Source organism: Nipponia nippon, unplaced genomic scaffold (genome assembly GCF_047370975.1).
Source record: "Nipponia nippon isolate SJK-2023a ecotype South Korea unplaced genomic scaffold, ASM4737097v1 scaffold_7, whole genome shotgun sequence".
NCBI classification, from domain to species: domain Eukaryota; kingdom Metazoa; phylum Chordata; class Aves; order Pelecaniformes; family Threskiornithidae; genus Nipponia; species Nipponia nippon.
Genome location: NW_028262391.1, coordinates 19,502,637 through 19,527,578, shown reverse-complemented (window position 1 = coordinate 19,527,578; position 24,942 = coordinate 19,502,637). Strand labels below are relative to the sequence as shown.

Below are 24,942 nucleotides of genomic sequence, written 5' to 3'. Positions count from 1 at the left end.
GGGAATTGCTCCCCCAGCCCATGCCATGGAGCTGCAGGACAGAACTGCAGCCTCAAGGCACGTTAAGATCAGCTATCATGGCCATCATTAATGACGACGTATGTTTTGCGAGCAGAGGGCACCATCACTGTACACACATGTTGCACTGTACATGCTAAAAAGGCAGTGGGTCCTGCAGCAAGAGGATCACTCCTAAACCTCCTCTCCCTGTCCCTCTACAAGCATGGGAATGCATGTTTGTGCACAGAATATACGTAGCACTTTTTTAGTCGAACAGTTTGCATGTAGCAGGTAAGGTTATTAATATTAAATAATAACTTGTATTTGCTCTGCCCCATTCTTTCTCTTCGCAAGTGATACGTCGATAGGCATATGTAAGTGGAATGATCTCTTGATGGAGGATAATAACCACCTGATTTGCATTGTGTTGCACAAGGGAACATGGAGTTCAGGGTAAAGGCAGGAGAGAGTCCTAGAATCATAGAATATCTCAAGTTGGAAGAGACTCATAATGGTCATCGAGTCCAGCTCCCTGCTCCTCATAGGGCTACCTACCATATAACTAAGAACATTGTACAGACACTCCTTGAACCCTGACAGGCTTGGTGTCATGACCAGTTCCCTGGGGAGCCTGTTCCAGTGACCGACCGCCCTCTCGGTGAAGAGCCTTTTCCTAATGTCCAATCTGAACTTCCCCTGACACAGCTTCATTCCATTCATACCATGTCCTGTCCACAGTATGTGGGCAGGCAGTGTATTTAAATGTGCTCCATTCATCTTGGGAACATTCTCTTCAATAATAACCGATTTTGCAGATACAATGACATTTGTTTGTTCTTATCTGGTTTTCAAGCGGATTCAGTAAATATCCCAGAAGTCTTTTCAAACTTTATATGCAGATTCACATCCTTCGTCCAGCAAAAATAACAGGCAATAAGTAATACTTCCAGCATACTTTGAAAACTTTTTTTTTTTAAAGATAATTTGCATCATACCAGACCACATCTTGGAATTGTTTTCTTGCTCTTTGAGTTCCAAAGCTCTGAAACACTGCACTTCTCTGTAAGGTACATAAGCGTGCACACCAGCACACCAAAGAGAAGAACGTACCCTTGCTTTTTCTATTTAAATACCCACCCTGCTTTGACAGTGAGCTACTGAAAATTCAGGCTGTGCAATTAATTGCAAAGGGGTTCACATACTAGAATATCCTGGCAGAAAATCAAGATATTTCATTCCCTGTATAAATACCCGTGGCTATCACACTACATCGCTCGCTCTCTATACAAGAAATTCAGCTTCAATAAACATGAACAAAATGGAGGTTGCTATTTTAGTATCCATGTTGAAACCCTAAATTCCATACAACCAAGTTTCTTCATCGCCATGTTCAGATCACCTCAGAATATATTGGAACTAACCATTCTTTTGGAGACAATTATTTGATGTAGAGAAGGGAAAGGAGTAGAATAGAACAGATAAGGATCAAAATTCTCATTTTTTTATCTGCCTTAGTAAGTGGTTGAAGATGAATTTAGCATAGGTAATCCACTACTGAACCTGGCAGAGCAGATAGGTAAGGGCCATGAGACAATCAAAGCTTGTGTTTTGGTAATGCTGCATTGGTGGAATGACATCTCAGGAAGGCCACTGTGAGCATCTAAAAGTAATTAAAGATGTAGTGCTGCTCTAGATTACAACAAAGACTAGTTTCTCTCGAAGGCCCCTTTACCTGTTCACATATAGACTCTCACTTAGCTGCAAAAAAGAGGGTTTGGCTACATTATATTTCTAGCTCCTTGTGGTTTTTTTTTTTCTAATATTTGAACAAAAATGGAATAAAAGTAGGAGTTAAGACTAAACATGCACCCTTAATGCAGCAAGAAAAAAACCCCACTTTTCATTTATCTTTTCAGGTGACTAGCATAGGCTGTTGGTCTTTTTTTCCTCTGCTGTCACCTGCTTTTATTGCTCTTTTTTTCCAACCCTTCTCTCCTCTGACACATCTCTATGCACTTTGCTCACTTTTCTATGTACCTGACTGTGCTGTTAAAAGGGTGTTACTCTTGTTACCGTTTTCTTCCAGACTTTTAGGATCCAATGAGGATCTCACTCACAAGGATAAAAACCAAAAGAAACATTCCCCAAAGGTGAAGTTACATCACTGTAAGCCTGTAAGAAAAGCAGCATGACTCTTGTTCATCAGCTTTGTCAATTCACTTTGCAGACATGACTGACCAACAAGTTACTTATTCTAACCCCCCTCCCAGCTGCTCCGAAAAGACTTGATCTCATCTCCCACAGCCAACTCTTCAGTTAAAACAGTTGTAAAAAAACCCTAGTTCTGGGCAGAATCTCATGAAAAAATAACAGGCAAGGAAATCAAAACTTTCTGAACATTATTTTCTTCCATTTCTTTCCGAGTTTGAATCAAGTCGTCCAGGAGCAAGAAGAAGGAGTTACTCTGCAAGGGCAGGGGAGCCGGGTGCCAAGGGGCAATGACCTCCCCAATAGCAGCCCACTCCTATTGCACCCAAACAAGGTGAGCAGGGCAAGCCGGTGACAGAAACCAGAATCACAGAAGAGATAAGGTTGGGAGGGACCTCTGGAGATTGTCTCGTCCACCCCCTGCCCCCATTTTAAGCAGGGTAAAGCACAGCAAATCGCTCAAGTCCTTGTCCAGTTGGGTTTTTAATGTCTCCACAGCTGGAGATCCCACAGCCTCTCTGGCAACCCGCTTCGGTGTTTGACCACCCTCACAGCAAGAAAGATTTTTCTTACATTTAAATAGAATTCCCTGTATTTCAGTTTGTGCCTATTGCCTTTTGTCCTGACACTGGGCACCATGGAGAAGAACCCGTTCTGTCCCTCCCATCACATTGACACAATTCTGTTCTGGCTTTCATTCCAAGGTTGATTTGATTGCATATTTTATTTGTTTAAGCTCATTTGTAGTATTTACTTTTCTACATTCAACAGTAAGGATGAAACTTGTGTAACTGCTCCTTCAAAAATAGCATGGTTGACTCTGAACTAGTTAAATCATTACTTAAGTAAACAAGTTGTTTAATTTCTCTGTTAAAGGAATGGTAGGAATATCATGATTACAGTGCAAATGCAAAACAACAGATCTTACATCCCCAGCTTCTACTGTCATCTCTTTGAGGCAAATCAAGAACACATATGGAATGACTAATTAGAATCTTCAAATGTATTACATTACGAACAGTAAGCGTATCTGATTGTTAGCAGCTGTATTCCACTGTATCACAGTAACGAGAACTAGAAAAGTCTAAGTCATCGTTTCCATACCTCACTTATTAGGATTGTTTCTATAATGTATTCTCCAGTTCATGTGTAAAAACAGTTTTACTCGTATCAGCATTTAGACAGAGCACACACATTAATTACATTAAATATTTAAGTTATATTCTAGTGATCAATTAACCAGCTTTCATCTTTAAAAACACACTATTAATTCCTACAGATATTTTTTTTTTGTATTTTCCTACCTCCCTATGTACCTTTGTATGGCTCTGTTCAAAGCAGCCAGAAAAGATAAAGCATCGTTCCTATGCTTTCCATTGGGGAATACGGATATCCCACTGAAGTATCACTAAACTAACAGGAGGCTAAGCAATACTTTTGGATAATTCCCAGACTACACTGATCAGCCTTCAGCTCTGCATCTATTATCTTTAGATTTCCATCTTGTAATATGTTCAGAAAAGGTTTCAATGCTTCACTGACTTTTTTTTTTTTTTTTGGCTTTAATTCTGTCTCCTTCGCCACAGACAAAATTGCCTGGAGCATGAATTTCAAAAGGGAAGTTACAGAATCTTTTATCCAATTTATAATAATCTTGTCTGTGCATGGCTTAAAGCAATGGTCTCAAGCAGTTTTTGACTGAGGAAGTGAGTTTCATAAGTCCATGGGGTTTTGTTTTGTTTTTTACCATTGTGGCAAAGTCCACAGAGGTATGAAAACAAAAGCCAAATAGAAGGTTTTTGCCCATGGTTACTTGGTGATAGCAGCAAGTCTTGGTCTTGCTCAGTCAGCTTTATTTCATCTTTTAGGTGTCACAGTGTTTAACCATGAATTATAGACAAAGCAGAAGGTAATGTGTGTATTATTGCCCGCAGTGGTATTTAGCAATTACAGAAGAAAAGGAGAAAAAGCGTTGATCCCTACAGGATCCCATGGGCGAGAGCCTTCTGAGGCAAGAATCAGCTACCTGTCTGCTTGCTCTGCTGGAGAGGAATGAATGGAGCCAGGCTGTGCTACCCATCTGCTCCTACTACGGGTCATTGAGGTGGGTGAACTGTATTTTGGGGTCCACTGTGTCAGAAGCTGCACGGAAAGCATGCAGCATGAAGTCAGAGATCCCTCCTTCGGCCGTAAGGAAGCTGCCTGTGACCGACTGTCTTTGCTGCTAGCCCTTGCACTGCAGGCTGGTCTCAGGGCTGATTACTTCCAAGCAGGATGCACTGCTGGTGTTTGATCATTACCGATTTCTCAGTTGTGTTCATCAGGAATGGGGGACTGAAAATGGGATAACAGAGCAAAAAAGTAAGTGATGGTTTCTAGAGAAAAAGGAGTATTACTGTGTTTTTCAAAGAGTTTAGCGGTTGAGCTTATCTAAAGACACAACTTATGTCCAGCGATAGCAGACAAAATTTATTTATTTTTATCGACCTGGGAAGGCACAGACTCATTTCACAGGCCCCAGCTGTGATTCAGGGTTCCTTGAGCTCTCACTTGTGTGATAGGATCAAGCTTAATCATGGCCTGCTGATCATAAATGGAACATATTTTCTTGGTCTCTGCTCTTTTGAAGAATTACTGAAGGGTCAAAGAGTTGCAGAAAAACCTCATGACACTATGCAATGCTGGACAGTAAAATGGTAAGTGTAAACGCAAGCAGGAAAAAGCAATTCTGACTTTACATATTCAGTGACAGGCTCTGGGTTAATTACAGCTAGTTTTGAAGAAGCTCTTGGAATTGTAAGAGGTAGCTCTATGAAAACATCAGCTCAATACTCTTATGCAGTCAAAAAGCAAATACAACATTAGGAATTATCATGTAAAGGAGAGAAAAAATAGAGAACACTTATTTTAGATGTATAATCTACTGTGCACCTTGTCCTTGCCCACTGTGGAAAAATTCTACTTTCTAGTCTTGAAAACAATATTAAAAATTTGGAAAAAAGGTAAGAGTAGATGATCAAAGATAGCTTAAACTGAGATAGCAGACTAAGATTTTTCAGGCTGGAAAGAGTGCCTGAGAAGGAATGTGACAGATATCCAGAAATATCATTACTGGCATGGAGAAGGTGAAAAAGGATTGATTGTTGCAATAGAAAAGATAAAGAACATCGACTAAAACTAGAAGGTGCAAAACAAATACAAAGTTACTTCTTCAGACAATGTCAATGAACCTGTGAAGTCATTGCCACAGGATGCCGTCACTTGAAAAATCAGCGGACAAATACTTGGGGAAAGTCTGTCCATGCAACACGAAGACACCCCGGCCAGCTCCAGAGCTGCCTGAGGTACAGATCTGCAGAAGCTGGGAGTGAGTTCTGGCTCGGTGCCACCATTTCTGGGTCTTACTCTTGTATGTGCCTCTGTCATCAAATAGCAGCCTAGATGGACCTTGGTATGATGCGGCACACACATGCTTATGCTTTTAAGATTAAATTCACTTGAGCCTGTAAGAGTTCTTTGATAACTCTTCACACTTCCCATGTTTGAATCCGTAGCCTAGGCTGTCCACAGCCTCCTACAGTATGACAAAGTTCTGTAAGAACTACGGGTATTCGTGAGCCATTGTTTGACTCAAAATCCGCATTAACAAAATTGCAACACCAATTGAAGGAGACTGCAGAACTAGATTTTGGACTCAGTTTAATGAAAATTCATATTCATGGCACACAATGGGGATTAGTAATTAAGTGTATTCCAATTTTAAATTCTTATTATTCTAATGCTTCAGCTTCTTCTTGGTCAGGAAGCACAATTTACTAACCTTCACTTCCTAGCCAGTAAGAACAAAAATAAGTCCACCCGAAAAACATCATGATTTGCAAATAGTTAATTACAGTATTAGATTGCATGTAATGTCTTTTGAGATCGCACTGGCGATACCGCACCATCACTTTTCATTGGACAACTTGTGGAACTTACATTCTGTTAAATCTCTATTATCCCTTTTGTATACACCGCTTATTGTTTTGGGGTTTCTTTGCTATGAGAAATGGCCAGTGGAATCCAACTTTCAAAAGGTTTTGCCAGACTAAAGCAATGTTGAGACGTCAAAGCACAAGCTCAACAGGATGTATCTCCGTAATCCTCTGGACACAACATGGCACAGCATAAGAGAGGCAGCAGCAAGTCCAGATTGAGCAGTCTCCAGAGTCAGAGCATAACAAGTGATGAAGCAGTGCAGATGAGGACACCCCCTTCCATCTTTCAACAGTTACTGCATTGTACTGTTTTAATATACCAAAGAAAAAAAAGACAAAATAGTTTCCTTCATCCAGAGACATTCATATGCACATTTGTAAAATAAAGTTTTCTACATTTAAGAAACACGCACAGTTGTAAACAGTGATATTAATTCCACATTATTTAAACAGGAACATTTAGGAACCTGCCAAATATCCTTTTAAGTTACTGCAGTAAGGAATCCACTGACTTTTTAAAAAGAGCTATTGGACAGGGAATGATTCAAAGTACAAATTAAATGACTTGCTTAGAATCCCATACCTCTCCTAAACCATACTATCTCAGCAGTTTCTGGGATGAGACCCAGAAAATACCCGTGCGCTAGTGTGTGATGCTAGGAGCACCAATGTAGTAATTTCACTATTTATACACTGTTTTTCATTACACCTTTCATACAAAAAGCCTCTGCATATGGAAATCAATACCCCAGAAAATGTAATTGTGACACCTTCCATAGCAAATGGCCTTTCTAGGATGGCCTGAACTGGACTCATCTTGGAATCACCTTAACTGGACGCAGTTGCTACCAGTCTTCATCTGTTACCTCTTTCTATTTGCAGATTTCTGCTAAACACTTTCAACCATTACCCCCATAAGGACGCCTTACATCAGGGATCAAGAAGTTGTATGATAAAACGCTCAGGCAGAGGTTGCCATCCAAAGTCTGTTTTTCCCTTGATTTCTAGATGCACCTGTAGCTCATTCAAGTGCAGGTCATTCGCTGCAGTTTTTCAGAGAGCCCTCTTTAAACTTTAAATATAAAAATACGGCATAAGCACACTTATGCATGTTAATTACTATGCTTTATATTTTAGTTTGCCCCAGTTGCAAAAAGGTTTTATCTGCATTGTATCAAGCACTAAATATTTACTTTCATATATGCCCACTGATGAGTAAGTATGCCTGCAAGTTCATACATTTTATTGTGAAAAGGAAGGCGCTGGAAGAATTTCAATCCCATTTCCACATTATTCAATTTTCTTCATACTTTCAGGACTCAATTTCATGACTGATCTCAGACAAAAAGCAAATTTAGGAAATCTTGGACAAAATCTGATCAATTGTTTTGAGTTCCGTCTGCATGAAAAAATAACCCAAGTTACATTTTTCTTTTTTTACCACTATTCAAATGTTTCCTTTTCTAGCCTGCTCTGAATAGTCTAGTCAAAATCCATTAATTTCTCTCAACTCCTACTTCTACTCAGTGCACATTTGCTGTATAAAATGAAAGGCACCACATGCATTTAAAATGTTACCACAGTAATTACCACTAAATGATACATGGCAAATTAGAACAGTCAGTTTTTGGGACATCACTGAAGAAACCTGTTTCAGCCTAATGGAAGTTAATACCTGCTACTTCCTTGGAACATTGTTACTATTATTGCTTAAATAAGGTCAAATTTAATAAATAGGTCATGAGCAAGAATATTCTCAAAAACACCTGCTGATCCTGGTTCCTGCAAATATTTTACAGACTCAGCTGAAGGTGCAGAGAGGAATCACTGCAGGTACTCCGCCAGAAGGACCAAGGTCCTGCGTGGACCATGGATGACGTCCACCAGTCCTGTGCAAACACTTCAGATGTGCTGAGCACCTGAAATGGCACCAGTCACTCAGGACTGGGCACCTGCCCCTAAGCATTTAAATATCTTGGTCACCCCAAAGAGGTGATTAGAAATGCTGGCTTCTCAGATTAGAAATACTGACCTGATTCAAGAGCATAGAATAGCTAATTGGGTGTGAAGTAATGGGGCTTGGGGTTTCGAAGTTCAGGAATGCCAAACAATATGGTTTATGTTTCTAGAAACACACGCATCAGTGGGACTCCAATCAGCAGAAACTGCTCTATTCAATGGAGGATTCAGTAATGGTAATAGAAACTTTTTTTTTTAAATACAAATTAACAAGAAAATCAAATGTGAAGAAATGTTAAGTTTATCTGCATTCTTAAAACATTATTTCTCTATTTACATTTTATTATGTCAAATGTTTTAGAATTGAGCAAGGAAATCAGACACTGGTCCCAGAAAGCCACCAGTTTTGCCCTGTAGGCTAAAATTTCTGTGTTTTGTTTTGTTTTGTTTTTTTTTTTCCTCCAATTATTGGGGAATTGTACATAGATTAAATTACTGAAATACTCAGAGTTGGTTTATTATGTGTCTAAGATCTACCAGCTTCAAAAAAGGAGTGCGATAAAATAATAGGTTTTGGTTTTCACCTTCAATCTTCTATCTGAGGTGGTTTGAATTAGAGATGACTTTAGACTATCATAAAAATGGTACAATTTTTGTCTTTTATGAGCAAAGCAGGAAACTTGAATGTATGCAACTAAAAGCTGTTTACCAAACCAGTATGTACGTTTATCCCTAAATAAACCTGTCAAACAGTGCTGTTACATAATTCGTTTCTACCAAGTACTTTGAAGAATTGCTATTTAACAGATACTGGAACTTCCTTCCAAAAATTGTCTCTTGAGATTTTTGGGAGCTTAATAATAGAGAAATATATCCTTCTTTCTAAATATCAGAAACAAGAAGATAGGAAACAGCCTGTCATCCAAGTACAGTGTTGATCTAGGCAGAAAATAATTATTGAGCTTTCTTTTATATAAAAAAACCCCATTTTTTTGTATATCAGTTGAAACTCTGTTTCATTAGTAAACTGAGGAGATCCAAGTTACATTTAATTCCAGGGCCAAGGTAAACTGTTTCTGTTTACAGTGAAAATATTCCAGCAGAAAGAAAAGTGTAGCATATCTAGAAAGAAAAGGAAATACTAATTTATGCACATATGTTTATCTGGAAAAGCTGTAGTAGTTGCATTAAGGAAAATCTCATTGAGTAGAATGAGACAAAGAAACCACTAACTGTGAGGCAAACATTACAAATCAAACATTCATCTAAGTTTAATTTTTTAAATTCTGATAGCTCTTTTAGAAGACCTGTACCATGTCATGTCCAATCTACAGAGCCTCTGAAGTTACACAGTTAGGATAAAGGGGCTCTGCTGTTTCTGTATGGGAGTTCTTGGGCTCTTCCATTCTCACCTGTTTCTAAGCCAGGATCTGTACTCACCCCAAGACCTGCATCTTAACAAACCCTACAGCTGTATTTATAAAAAAAAAAAATTCTGACTAGCCACTATTATTGTCAGCAGCAGTCACTTTTAGCAAAAATTAAGCCAAGTTATCTAAACTAAATGGCACGTAGTCCCCTTAGCATGTATGCTAAAATTAGAAAAAAATACTTGCTGCCGTAATACTCAGCATGACACAGGTAATACAAACAGAGCAGGATTTCCACCTCTTTCAGACTGCTCCTATAAATTTAAATAAAAAATTGAGCTGACAAATCAATTTTCTTAAAACAAAATAACATTTTTTGTTAACTTTGGACACCAAAAGCCAGATCTTTAAAGAAATCCAGGTGCCTAATTTTCATTAATTTCAAAGAGAACAGAGAAAGTTTGTTGCAATAAAGATTGCCCATGAAAATGCTAATAAGTAATTTGTAATGCTAATGCTAGTAAGTAAAATAAGTAAATTTCTTATTTCTTTTGCTATGCGTTCACATACAGCCACACACACAAGTATTAAATAATAGTACTTAAACATGCAACAAGTTAAATACATGAATACAACATATTACTCTGGAGTTATGGCTATGAGGTGATTTTCTAGTCCTGAAAATTATTTTGCATCTATTTAGCATGCGTGATGCTACAGCAGCTTCAACCACTTAACAGTCTCTGCTGACAAACAGGAGAAGGTCTCCATGCCTATTATCCTCCGCTAGCTTTTCTGAACACTAATACATTAATTCTTGAGGATGTTTTAGTTAATTTACATAAATACATTCTCCTTTCCTATTATGTATTACATGCATTAGATTATTTTTTTACAAAGCATTACTGGGGATTATTAGTAGCCAACAGATTCAGAGAACACACTGTCTTTGCCATACAGTCCAGAAAAACAGACAGTCTACGAGCACCCTGTTTCTATGGTCTCCTTATACAGATTTACATGCTGGTGTTTACACTGAAAGTACAGCGAGTAGCTGTTTTTCACCCAAGACATGAGACCAGCTATGGAGAGGAGGGTCTCAAAGTGGAGAACATCTGCATTTTTTTCTGATATAGACAGGAAAAACATTTACCAATTTATGGATTTAGGCAGACTGAAAAGAGCCAGCAGAGCCCAATTGTAAAATCTGGGAAAATCAGGATGATTATAAAAATGTGGAGGGGGGGACAGGGGGGAGCAAGTGGTAAAATAGGTTGCTTATATTTGTTTGATTTTCAGGGCTTCCGTTCATGTAACTACAATGTAATTAGGAGAGGCGCTGCTCAGCCCAGTGCACAGACTGGCAGGACCATGCTCTTGACTTTGCGTCCTGTATTTGAAGAACGCCAGAGCTAAAGGTCTAAAAATCAAGGGCTGAGTTGCAGAACACAAAGGTGACGTTTCCTCATTCTATATAGTTTTTACATACGAGGCTACTCTTTGCAGGAATCCTATCTTTGTTCTCCTTTTCTTTGAGGGCCCTTAGTTCAAGGACCAGATTTCAAGTAAATATAGAGCAGTTTAACATATTTTCTCACCCAAGATCTCCCCATGTTTGCACCATTTGGATTTATCTAGCTGTTTGGATCACTTCTGTATTTATTGTTTCATGTTACAAGTATAAATCTAGTGCAAATAACATGAAGTAAAATATTTTACTTTATTCAGTATATTTTGCACCGTATCATTTCCTTGTTGTTACTGTCGGCATTCATAGAGGCTGCCTCCAGACACCCCTTCTGTGTCCATTTGCAGTTCCTCTACTTGCTTTCTCAGAGAGAAATCTCTAAGGATCACACAATTTTCCAATTTGAATATTTTTACCAAAAAGAAAACCTGAACATGCTACTAAGGATATTCTGATTTCTGCAGATGACTACAATTGCCTTACTTCTTCCCTCTTTCATAGGATTAAACTATAAACACAAATATAGTTGTTGGACTGATTTGTCTGTTTCTTCTGCCATTTCTAAAAACAACACCCAGGAGATAGGAACAAATTAATTTTGAATTTCATACAGGGACAGGATATCTCTTGGGCTTTTTAAGCCTTTAAAAATTATTTAGCAGTGATGACAGATGCAAGACTGACATCTCAATACAATGAAACCCACAACTTATCTGTGCTATCAGCAAGGCTCCAGTTATTGCATGATTCTATAGCTATGCAGTTTGCTACTGAATTAATTCCTTCCTATAGCATAGTGATTAATAATCTCAGCTTCTGTTGTTTAAAACATGTTTCTGGCCACACAATGACAAAGATCAACTTAAATACATGAACAGAGTATAAATAACACCTTCCCCAGTCTGCAGAACAACCTGAAAAAAAAAATTAATGGAGAGGTCTGCTTCCCCCTAATCACCTGAAAGGGTTGCCGAGTCTGGAACTGAAAGATAAGTTAAAATGTTGCCCTCAGTAATTATTTCTATATGGAGAATTTTGTCAGAAGCATCCAGCTTTTGTTCTTAACCTCCAGTCCAAAGCTGTCCATGTGGTGGGAAAAGTAATAAAAAAATTAATATCCCAGAGGAATTTATTCTCATTATGAAATACTTTCATATTTAACTAACTTCAGATGTCTTCTTCTAACTTTAATTAAGCTACTGTAGAATATCAAGTTTCTTATGTTACATTAGAGTGCTATAGCAAACTTGGTATAAAACATAGGTCCAGCTTGCTAAACAGTATTAGTGTCGTAAACACATGTGCACCAAGGTCCTGCATACATGTGCTACAGCAGAGTACAGCTCCACCAATCGCCCACAGTCTTGTTCTGGTTTTGGTAGGAATTACCCTCACTGCCTTTCTTTTATTGCCAGAGAGAACTCTAAAAACCAGGGGATAAAAAGATATTAGTCATGCCCTCCCTCTCAGCTGAACCTGGTGATTCTGATGCTGGTATCAGTCACTTAATGATAATAAACCCATCAGCTACTTTATAGGTGTCCTCTTTATGAGGATTACAGCTGATGGATTGGATTGCAATGTCTACCTCTGCCCTCCAGCTGAAGATTCATACAGTGCTTCTTGCCCTAACAGAGTAGCAATACAGCATGGATGCCTACCCCATGGTTTGCAAGTGCTGCATTTTATATATTTATATATTTTATATCTATGACTTTGGCACATCAGACCTCAAAGAGAAAGCATGCCTATATGAAATAGGTATATACTTTGAAGTCTTAAGACTTGCAAGTGAAATATCTGTTTAGAAGTGCAAAACCTTCACCAAAGAGTAGAGTAGAGGCTTGTTAGGGGAACTGGAGAACTGCAGTTGGCTTTGTGGAAGCAGCCTTATACAGCCAAGACTTTTTTTTTTATCAGTGACAACAGCCTTCCTTGATAGCTGCATTCCTCAAAAATGAAGTGACCAACCTCCTGGGTGAAACTTATGTGAGCAGAAAACAAAACCACCAAAACCTGTTGGCTTGAAACTCCTCATCCAGATGAAATCTGAAGGACCACAAATTCAGGTTTAAGTGTTAAAATAATTCAACTGTGCTTTCCCACAGGAACAGAGGATAAAATACAAAAGTAAGAGTGAAATAGGAGCTAAGAAATACAGGAAAGGGACTCCTAAATCAGACATGGGAATAGCTTGGCCCATACATATGCTTCCCCTTGCCTTGTGGACAGGAGAGATCAGACCATCGAGTTCTGCGGTTTCAGTATCTGAGAACTAGGATACTATGTAATAGCTGCAATTATAACATTTTATGTGGGTTTCCAGGTCATTATGGACACCATCGAGGTCTTTCACTGTAGGAGCACACAATTCCCACTGATGTCACCTCACTGGGAGGAGGGTCAGATATTATTCAATCTAAGAAACACGCCATCTCTTTCACATGCCTGCCTTACTCGGTATGTGAGTTGGACTATGCACAATGAAGACTGCAAAGGGCATAAGCCCACCGGCCAGCTCCTGGCTAAATCCTTTCACACAGTTGCATGAAAGGGAAGTAATTTCAGTGGAATCAGCAATGAGTTTGATCTACACCAGTGCAATATTCAGTAAATGTCTTCTTTAGTGCACTGTGTGAGAGACAGATCTGTTGCCGTTGACCTTAATACTACTGATTACTATACGGTTTGTTGAGTAAGCACTGTGTAAGGGAGCAAGTCAGAAACATATCTTCTGAATAAAGATAACACTACATCAATATATCATTATTTTAAGCTTATATTAACAACCCAAGAGTATTTGTTAAACTAGTAAAAATTGCACTATGTGAAGCCCTTTTTCACTTCAGTTCTAATGCAAAAATTCTCTGCAGAATGATTTTGCAAGCAAAGACTGCAGGATCATACATAAACAACAAGGAACAGTTAGGGTTTGCATATATAATCTTTGTCATCTCCTAACCTTTACAAAGATGTAGTTTTTTTTCTAAGAGATTTCAATCCTTCAAAAATTTCCGACCATGCTTAATTTCAGTCCCCTATGTCTTTGCTGGGACTACCGTCTCTAAGAATGTTTTCTCTGCAAAGCCAAAGATTTTGCACCAGTACATGAACAGACGACTTTCACCATAACATAGCGCCGAGTTAAATTGTGTGTAGTAATTTTGCAAGAAAAAAAAAGAAAAACATGTCTGCATATTACTATTCCCAGGTTTAATGTGTATAGGCAAAACTAATGATCCAACATGACCTAAATGGGGAGTGCCACTTTCTGTTCATTGAAAATGGAAATGGTGAAGGACCTTGAAAACTAGTGCTTGCAGAGGTCACCTCACTGATCTGTTATCATAGCTTGCATAATTAAGTGGATGCCACAGCCATTAACTTGCATATGGGTTTGTATATGTCAAAGCAGACCAGCTTAATCTAAAGGTGAATTCAATAATGTTATGCTGAATTGCAGTCCAAAAAAGCCTGCAAAAGCCTATGATTAAGGGTCAGCACATCTGGCTTCTGATTTGATGTCAGCTGCTAACCTTTCTTTGACCTTATCCCCTGCAGACTCTCTAACTGCCTATTACTAAGGCTATTTTACAATGTCATCTTGCTGACTCTCACTGTGCAGTGAGAAATACGATGTAGCTTCACCTTTGCTAAGTTAATTTCAAAACCTCTTCAGTGCACCTGGAAAACTAACATTTTATTTTAATTTCCTAAGCCTGCAGTAAATTGTCATCTCACATTGGGAGGACATGAATGGAAATTATAGGAAAGCTTATTTTTCCTTTCAAAATAACCATTCCATCCATTAGCCAGTGTGATCTCTGGAATTCGCACGCTTTTCATAAGAGCATTGGTGACAGACATTTATTCATCCTTACTGTAGCTGTGTGAAACAAACAGCAGAAAATTTTGCTTATGCTATATGAGAAATCATTCACACTGCATGAGATTTCCTACTTTACTGACTTTTATTGTTCTTCTGTTTATTCATTTCCCTCCATTTGGCAGGTTAGTGTCCCATTTCTGTCGTTGATAGGCCAAGGCTTGTTTATGCCTTTGAGTAGGGCAGTCCAAATCTGCCAAAAAATAAGGACAAAGTCTGTTGAGAGGCTGTATCCTTCTGCATAAAAAAAGAAAAATCTCTCTCAACTTGGCTTTATATTTGCATCAGAAAACAATCTGCTCATTAGAAACAGTTCATAACCTTAAATGGTTCTCTAAGCTCCAGACCAACTGATTCTCGTAACAAAAAAATTTACAATTTACAGAAGTGAAAGGTAGATAATTACACTAGTACACCAAGTTATTATATCATTTCCAAGTATACAAAAGGAAGGAAATTAATGGTTTGTGAACACCCATATGCAATAGCACACTCTTCTTATTGAGAATAAATGAACAAGTTGTTCAGCACAATGAATGCCCCAAGGCATCACAAGGATTTACTTCATAGTAGAAAAAGATACATGGAGAATTTGATACCTAAATATTTTAGGAACACTGATCAGTTAGAACACACCTCGGAATTGTTTGCAAAATACTCAACTGGGTTTTTTTGAGAATGATGTGCTACGGGCTGATGTACAGGAAAAAAAGAATCACACCAAACAATATGCTAGCATTCATACTTTTTTTTTTAATCTATTTGCATTTGTAAAAGCCTCAAAAAAGTAGTATCCAATACTTGATTTATTCTATGCATTAAGATACATAGCATAAAAAATATTTCTTTTAGAATTTTACCAATTATCAGCAATTCCCACTTATTTCACCTTTCCTGCCACATTTAGGGAAAATGGGGCTTAACTATGGAAGCTAGCAGCTGTTGTAGCTCCATAACACATATAAATAATACACCAAAAGACTGTGGGGCCTTTTGAGGTTATTATTTTAATGAAGCAGTATCACAGTTCTAGTTTGTTCCACCATTTCCACTGTACGAATCAGCAGTAAATCTAATCAACTACATGCTGCATCACTGAATAACAGACAGAACCTACTGGGATGTAGCTGAAACCAATGTGAATTTAGAGCTATACCATCCATAGCAGGAGCTGCAAGTCCTGAGGAGGGACTGGGCTTGTTGTCTGCATCACGACCATTTCAAAGTATCAAATAAATAAGTATCAAGCAAATAATAAACATAAAGTTCAATAACTCAGTTACCAATATGACTAAACACCGCTTTCATAAACATCTGATCCACACCTGCAAAGACTGATAGTCACTTTTCTCTATTACTCTCAGCCAAAAAGCAAACCTTCGTTATCACTTAAAGTCCACCTGGTTCTCAAAACAGGGCTTACAACACCTGTGCTGCCATTCCACAACAGAGCAAATTTAGTTCCACTTCATAGGCATTTTTGCTAGATTGTAACTGCCACCCAGTCTATCTGCCTCTCAGCAGCAAAGCCTACCCTGTAAATAAGCAAAAGGACTTTTCATAGATGGCAGAGAGAAGGTGAAGACATTTGCTGTATGTCATGCCATCAGACTCCTATGTCCATCTCAGTAACACAAGCCTTCTATAAGCATCAGTAACTGCATATGCACAAATACATGTTTTACTTGCTTCCCATGCAGGCTCTGGTTGGCACATACAGCAGTCTCATTCTGTTTGTGTGGAAGTTTCATATTTTTCCCCATTATGAGTCCCCACAGCCCAGATTGATAGTAGACCCAGCTGTCCTTTATAATTACATTTTAATGACTTGGGATGGTTGTTTGCATTTTGGCAACTTGTTTAATAGTGATGACATTTAAATTGTCACAACTAGGCTTCAAAGTTATCAATTTATTAGATGATCAGGAAACTTCACACCTACAGTGGTGCAGTTTTTTGGCTGCAAACGCAGTAATCCATCAGCACACTGATTTATATAATGAAGGTTATTTCATAGGGATATGCTTTAGTTAATTCAGCCCTGAAAGGGATTAACTTGCACGAATTAAAAAGGTTCTGTTTACTTATTTATTATTACTTTAGATTGACAGATACTCTAAAAACACACAGATTGTGTTTTGTCTTCTGTTGCTTTCTTCATTTCAGTATATTGACTTTTCTGTGCACACATCCATTTATTTCTTCTCATTCTGCAAATGAACCTGGGATTTGCAGAATCACATATGATTTCTTCAGAGAAACACTTTTCTCTGATACACCAACAGAAGTACTCAAATACTGCATAGATTATACTTGGTAGATTTTTTCTTTTTGCTAAGTATTGCAACACCACTCCCACCCCACTGCTGCATCAAAACAGGTATTCAACTTCATATATAAATGCAGAAGTCATGAATAGCAGAAAAATTAACCCTGATCTCCTGTTCTGAATATCAGGTTCAATCATAATACTGTCACAGCTCCCCTGCATGTTCCCTACACACTGCTTGTTTACCCTTCTCCCTCCCTGCTTCCCATTTCCAACCCAATGGTTTCAAGTCTCTCTAAAGTCTCCTACCTAACTCTGTTTGACCTGCTGGCTGGAAAAGAAACACCACACAGTATGGGCAGGTAAAGCTGTGTGAGCTTACGCACAAATCCACAAGTGCACAGCTCCCCAGCTGCTGAAAGGGCATGGCTAAAAATGATCAGCATTGGACAGGCCTGTTAGAGAAACTTGGTATCTTTTGCCATGTCTCCAGTACCTGAGCTCAGCTCTGGGACTTGCATGCATGCCCTTGGCCATTCCCATCACACAGCACAGAGCAGCTCCCCTCACCAAAAACACTGACCATGACTGGCAGCTGCAGGAGGTGGTGGACCTGCAGCCCATGAGCAACCCACACTTCTGGCAATTGATTCAGAAGTTACTGGGGGAGGCCAGCATGTTGGTAAAACTGCCACACATTCTTTTTTCAGGAAATCAACCAAAACCATGCTCATATATGTGGCTGGTGATCAGTATGAACATGGATATGCCAGTCATCACTGAGGAAAGCAGCTCTGGCAGGGGCAAGAGGGGCACTAGTGCTCGCTGCCAAGTCGACAATATCACAAATGCCACTGCTGAAAGGCATCATGCACATGCAAGCTAACATCTTGTGAGCTCCCACCTACCTCAGGGACTTGGCCCAGTATAGGGTCTGCCATATAATCTTTCCTCCAAGAGAAAACTGGCTTTAACACACAAATGGGAAGAAAAAAAAATCTAATGAATGTACTTCTCTTTGCATTTTTGACTGGCTTTTCCTCCTTATCAGTGGTATTACCTTCAAGCAAGCAATCATTAAGTAAACAGATCTCAAAGAAAAGTCATTTCAAGTACAGATTTCTTCCACTAAATTCCCTTGAGCACCCACTCTGTAGCCCTTGGGCAAAATCCAGCATGAATTTATCTCAAGAATAGGCCAATGCTCATTAATCAAGCAAAGGCCTGGCTGAAGTCTTCATGAGCGGCTGCATGGAACGCTGAGTCACCTTGTTGTAACTGATCTAGGTACTCTGCGATGCCAAAAGCCAAAAAGCTGCCAGAGACCATTATTTTACAGATGGTAAGCCAGTAAAGAGAACAAGGAAAGTAATTAAAAAATGTATTTCTCCAGTTCATTGGACACAGATCAAAATTAAAACACAGAATGAATAATCGAAATAAATGTGATAGCAGAATAAATGTGGTAGCACAAATATATATTATTCAGCTGCTGAAAGAAAAAGCTGCAAATAGACTCTCACAAGTTTTTAGGAGGGGAGGAAGAGGTTCCCAGGGCAATCCCCATGGGAATTCTTTGACTCTGGGAAATGGGAGGGTTCATCTCACTAATAGCTGAAAAACTTGCCCTTCTACCTAGAAAGCTGGAAGATCCCCAGAAACCTGAACAAGTCCTAGAAAGTTTGCATAAACACCCATGCAGATGGCCGAGTGCTATCTTTATGCCCTTGTCGGTGCTCATTCCACGCCAATTGCAAGCCCTCTGCCCCAACCTCTGCTTTGTTCCAGTGGTGGCCTTTGAAGCGTAAGATTCCTGCTGTGGAGATAGCTTGTGGGACAGGACAGCCCGCGGCTGTATTACTTGTTCTAGCTGGGAGCTGTACTGCATCCTCTGAGCACATGCAGAGGACCATGTGAATCTTCCCTGCTCCAGCCCCACCCAGCCCCTGGAGACAGCCCCAGCCTGATCCCAAGCCCCTAGCCTTGTGATTTTGTTTCAAGAAAATTAGAAAGCTCTATCAGCAGAGGACTGACAGGCAATCATCTTCAGTAGAGTGGAAAATAAACTAGAGTAATAGGACAGCAACTTGTTGCAGCTGTTTGCACAGTGACTGCACCATGGCAGACCATTCCTCAGCCTCAGCTGCATGTCACGAGAGGCAGCCACAGAAGTACAACATGGAGGCATCTCCCACTGCTATCCCAGGTCTGAAGGAGGGCTTCCATCTATATTTGTTCGTGCCACTAACAAGAGGTACTACATCTGTCTACACACTTCTGTCTTTGTCTGAAGGAGACCATTATGGCTACAGCAGTGCTACCACAAAAACAGGGGTGAAACTTGCTATTTGAAACTAAGCTAAAGACTGATACTTATTTCCTATACGCACACAAGAAAAAGCGTCATCCCCAGCAGACTCACCAGTTATTTCCACTCAACTGCTATGTGCAACTTCCAGTATGCTCTAAAGTTAATAAAGAAAAATGGCCATCAATTTTCACTTAACTTTAAAGTTCACTGCTTCTATTTCAGATCTGAATAAAGCCTTGTGTACCTGAAAGCTTGTCTACATTCCCTATCTATATAAGCTGATTAAATAAAATATATATTATATTTGCCAGGTTAGAGTGAAGTTTCTCCTAAGCTGAACCTGAGTAACACCCAGCTACAAAATACATGCTCCCAGGTTTGGTGATACATACATCATTTTCTACGCTAAAAATGCTTAAATGCTTTATAAAGACAGTTTGATCTGCATTTCATTTACTTTTCTCCTTTCTACAGCAGCTTTGTAATGTCTACTGAATGTTTTATAAACAGAACCAATAACAAAGAAAATTAAAATAATGCTTTGACAGAGCTTGCCAATTTTGAATTGCCACTTTCAGATTCACTGTCTTGAACATCATATTCACCCCTTTCCTACCCTGGAACAACCTATGTGATGGGGCCCCAGCTCCAAGGTACCTGAGCAAGGGGCCGGGAAGGTCCAGGGGTGGCAGCTGGGTCCAGCCAAGAGCCTAGATCACAGGGCAGCCCACGGTGATGGGGCAGGTCAGAGGCAAAGCTGGGAAGTCAGGATCAGAGACAGCACCAGGACAGCCGGACTGAGCCATCAGCCTGCAGGCAAGGCCCAGCTCAGCGGGGCCCACAGCCAGGGAAAGGCTGTGGTAGAGCTGGAGGCCAACATGGCTACAGCCTCACTCAGGAAGAGAGCAAAGGCCTGGGGCCGGCCTTAAATGGGGCTCCTGGGCCAATGGGCAGGGGATGTCAGTGGGCAGGGGGACCCAGGTGAGGCCAGTCAGGGCAAGTAAGGCCTATCAGTGCACTCTGGGCCATGACAGATGCCTTTGTTAGGCTCAGTTTTGTTAAATAAAACTTAAAATGCTAAAGACAGCTTTAGAAAGCCCATTAAGCTAAAACCAACAAAACCCAAAACCAAATAATCAACTCTCATTTCAATATTATGAATATTATGATATACTATGCCTCCTCACTACTTCTGGGATTCAAACGTCCAAGGGAAATACAGCTTCTTTCATTGTATGAAAACAGAAATAAAAAGACGGAATCGTGAAGTAAAATTTTAGGACCAGTCTTCCACTGGTATCAGCCCCTCTTCCAAATGCTTCCCCACCCCTGCCTCTGCCTCTCAACCTCTCTGCAGGGGCCATGAGTCGGGTTGGTGAGCATATACATTGCAGAACCAAGGTTAGCGCAAAAAGACAAAAACGCAAATTCTACTCATATATCCATGAGAAAATACAGACCAAGAAAAGGTGTCCAAAAAGGGGCTTAATGTAATTTCTGGAGAAATTCCTTTACTGTCTTTGACAAATCCTTCTTTACAAGGAGTGCCAGATAAAGCCCTCCAGTACTGCCCCTGGATTAGCCCAACTTTGAGACCTGGAAACCTGGGAGTACTACAGATGGACGTTTCATCTCCCTGGGGGAGCACATCGCTTCCATTGTTCTGGCATCCTGCAGGCCAATGGAGCACAGAAAGATGTCACTAGATTACTAATACATCCTTGCTATAAAGCAGTTAAAATTTCATTAAAAAAATGGATCAAACCCCATGTTTCCATAAAGGAAAACATTATGTGAATGCTTTATAGAAATGGGAAATAATCACAAAATTTTCACAGCTACAGTATTAACAAAAATTCCCTGCCAGCAGCAGAATACACTTTAACTTCATGATTTGTATAAACTGTGAATGATGAGATGTAAATTATGTTGCCACTGAAAAAGACTGTATTCAACAGAATTTTTTCTGCCTATAGTATTATTATGGTTAACAACTTTCAGACCATTTTAGTAATGATTATTTAACATTCCTGTGGTCAAGCAAAATGAAGATAAATGTTTGCATATACATATTTTTAAATCAATTTTAGATGACAGGATGTTACTGTCTTATTGCACAACCAATAACTGTCTGCATTATAGTTTGTTTTCACCAGTGATCTCAAATTATATTCTCTTTGATTTTGATATCTTTTTTAGAAAGCCCTTTAGTTGCGTAGAGAGATTGTCTGGCACCATCTTCTTGGCATCTTTCACACATTCATTTCCTTAACATCGCCTTTTGGTTTACTCTGTTCTCTTCTGGTCACATACAACAGCTTAGGCTTTTGAGGATGAAAATGCTTTGGTTTAACTGAAGTTTCTCAACGCAGTGTGGAAGTATCTGGATAAGCGGGAGGTGACTAGCTGATCAAAGGCCTCTTTGGCTGTAAGTGTTATGAAACCTTTTTGATGTTAGTCCGTTTCTTCCGGCCCACGTTCAGACCAATCCACTCTTTTATTTTCCACCAGATGTTTCTTCTATTCCTTCCGGCAGACGACATGAACAGATCAAGAACCTCCAGGACAGATTCCTTTTTATCTCCATAAGCTGGAGAGAAAGCATCTACATTTTTCACTCCATTTGTCCATACTGTATTATAAAGTTATAGCGTTGGTGATGGTGGCAGCTGAACTGGATAAAGTACACCACCAGCTAAGGAAAAGTTAGTTTGGGTGGGCTACATAGCGAAGACAAAGTTAATGTCAGATCAAAGACTCCAAGTGAGTAAGCCCTGAGTTCATATAAAACATTTGTTATCAGATTATATTTCCGTATGTATCTCTCAGAAGGGCTTGCCTCCACAGTTTCCAAAGCTTTATGCTGTTTTCAGAACCAGAATGGCAGCAGCGGTACAATACCTGTATGTAAACTAATAACATGTTCAAACCGATCCTTTAATCATCTCTATTTTGTTAATTTTCTGACAGACTAATAATATTCCATGTATGAAATTCTGGGTTACTGCTTCTCTCTTCTTCTACTATTTGTAAACACTGTCACGTACTGACAGTCTGGGAAAGTTATAGTTCCTTTACTGTAACTATGCTTTGACATTATTCTTATATTTGTAGGCTATTCCCAACTAGTTCCTTCAAGATTAACATAAACAGTATTTCAAATATGCTGCTATCAGATTCCCAGCATTAATTAAAAAAATATCCTTTAGATATGGATTTAATTTGCATCCATGCATTCCACAGCAGGCTGTACCTTCCCAATTATTTCATGTTGAAAAGCCTCAGTATAAATCTCAGAAAAATGAGTATTCTGAGACCCGCTCTAAGTGCTCCCAAAACCTGTTTAAACCTCGTGCCATTAAGCACAGGACAGATCTCAATGTCACTTTTTCATTATGGGTCAACATATGACTAAGCTGTATGTTTACACTGATAATAGCTGTATTATAAATATTTACATGGATTATATAGTTAGCAGTAAGGCGTAAGCAGTGCTAACCGTACGCGTCACTCCTGTGCTAAGTGTACGCGGGCTACGAAAATGATGTTTTTGTTTATTTCTTCCTTGTTTTCTTTCCAAGTATTGAATTCTCCTTCTAATCAGGCCAGCCATAACTAGGAAACAGAACCTATACTGTTAATAGTCGGTTACATGGAAAGGGATATTGCCTTACATGAACTCAACTAACTTTTTATGTGCCAGCCTTTCAGCCGAACTAAATTGCTATCCTTACTCAAGAACATCTTTCATGTTGAGGAAAGCTGGGTAATCGCACATATGGGATATGTATGAGCAAGGCTAAAGAAATACATTTCATCAACTTTTGAATTTTTCCATAAAAAAAGTTGTAGTTTGTGAACAGTATTTCTCATTTTATTCAATTTTATTGATAAGAGAAATGAACATTCAGACAAAAAGGTAAAAGAAATCCATGAGGTAAATGATGGCATGAGATAAAGAAAGAGAGCACAGGCTATTTTTTTTTCTAACCAGCTATTTATGCAAGCATAAAATAATCCAGAAGATCTGCGGGTTTCTAGCAAAATTTGTGTAGAACAAGAAAAAAAAAATTTTTAATAACTTAATGGGTATCAAATCCCACACTTGGGTAAAAAATACAACAGTGGTGTTTTTTTAATCTATTTACATATGTGGCCCACTAACTATAGCATCTGAACACATCATTCATTTACTTAGCTGCCCATTGTTCCTGTGACTTCTATTATCTCTGCCATATCAATAAGGACCTGAAAAGATGGAATATTAAAAAATGATTGCTCAGGTTGACCCAGGAAGTGAACTAGGAACGAAATTCACATCTTCCAGGTCCCAGAAGAGAACCACAACCTCAGGACTTGTACATCCAATAATAAGATCTGGACCTGTACTCAGGCAATAAATACTGCATCGTTAAGAATTATGGACTGAAAATTTGATTGTATGAAAATAGAGTACACTATTACAGAAAATGGTGCCAAATATAGAAAACCTGGTGTATGTTAGAAAATCTATCAGTCTAGGCATTTATAACTCCCACATTCTGTGATTTCTGTGAATTACTATGATTAGTATTAATTGAGGTAACAGATCTAAATGGGCCAAAACTAAGGAGCTTAAGATAACGTGTCTAAATGGTGGCACACGCTGAATCTGCCCTCCTCTTTTGGCTTCTGTTCGTTCTTGGAAGAGACGACTATGCTGAAGTTGCTTGTTTTGGCAAAGTCTGCTCCTTTAACTTGATCTCCACCCTGTTTCTAGGAATTCAGTCCCTTTCATGCCTGCCAGTCTGCTGAGTTGTGTGCTGTTTTTGGAAGGGCAGAATATGATTTTCTTATAAATTCTATGACATACTTGCATGAATTGCCAAAATGTTCTATGAAACCTAAGTGCCACATAAATGACGGCAAAACAGGGCCATTGACATGTAGCTTTGGCTATGGATTTTGTATGATTCATTTCTAGTCACATACTTGCACCATCAGCTTGTCAACGTTTCTATGATAACCTATTATTTTAGGCATTTATAATTTGCTCAATGTATTCCCTACTGAATAACAAAGCTCCCAGTCTAGATATCTGTATCAAATTCAGGGAACAATACTTAATATCAGTGACTAGTACCCTACACAAGTGAAACTAACGTGTTCATCTAATTGCCTTTAATGCTGGAAAAAATTAAAGCGGTTGAACTATTAAACTTTTTTTTTTTTTTGCATGTGCAGCAAGACATTTTCAAAGGCAACTTAATTATGCATTTTAATGGTAAGTACTACCAGTAACCAGTATTTTCACAGACGTTATTAGAATAAACACAATTCGAAGCCTTCCAACTGGAAAGTTGGGCCCCCTTTACCACCTGGAGCCGGTACTTCACCAGAACGTGCTCGCTGAGGTGCTTTGCTTAGGATCCGGTGCCCTCCTCGCCCGCTCCTAAATACCGCCTCATCCTCGCTGATTTGTATTCGCCTCAACACCCTCCCGCAGTGCAGCTAA

The 24,942-nt window shown here is 39.2% G+C and overlaps 1 long non-coding RNA gene across 1 annotated transcript; it reads right to left on the bottom strand.

Moving 5' to 3' along the window:
- Nucleotides 1–6,007: 6,007 nt before the first annotated feature.
- LOC148050849 (uncharacterized) lies at nt 6,008–24,933 on the bottom strand. Its single transcript, XR_015700520.1, has 3 exons — nt 24,806–24,933; nt 14,952–15,061; nt 6,008–6,491 (listed from the first exon to the last, which is right to left on the bottom strand). It is a non-coding gene; the product is annotated as an uncharacterized LOC148050849 (long non-coding RNA).
- Nucleotides 24,934–24,942: the final 9 nt, after the last annotated feature.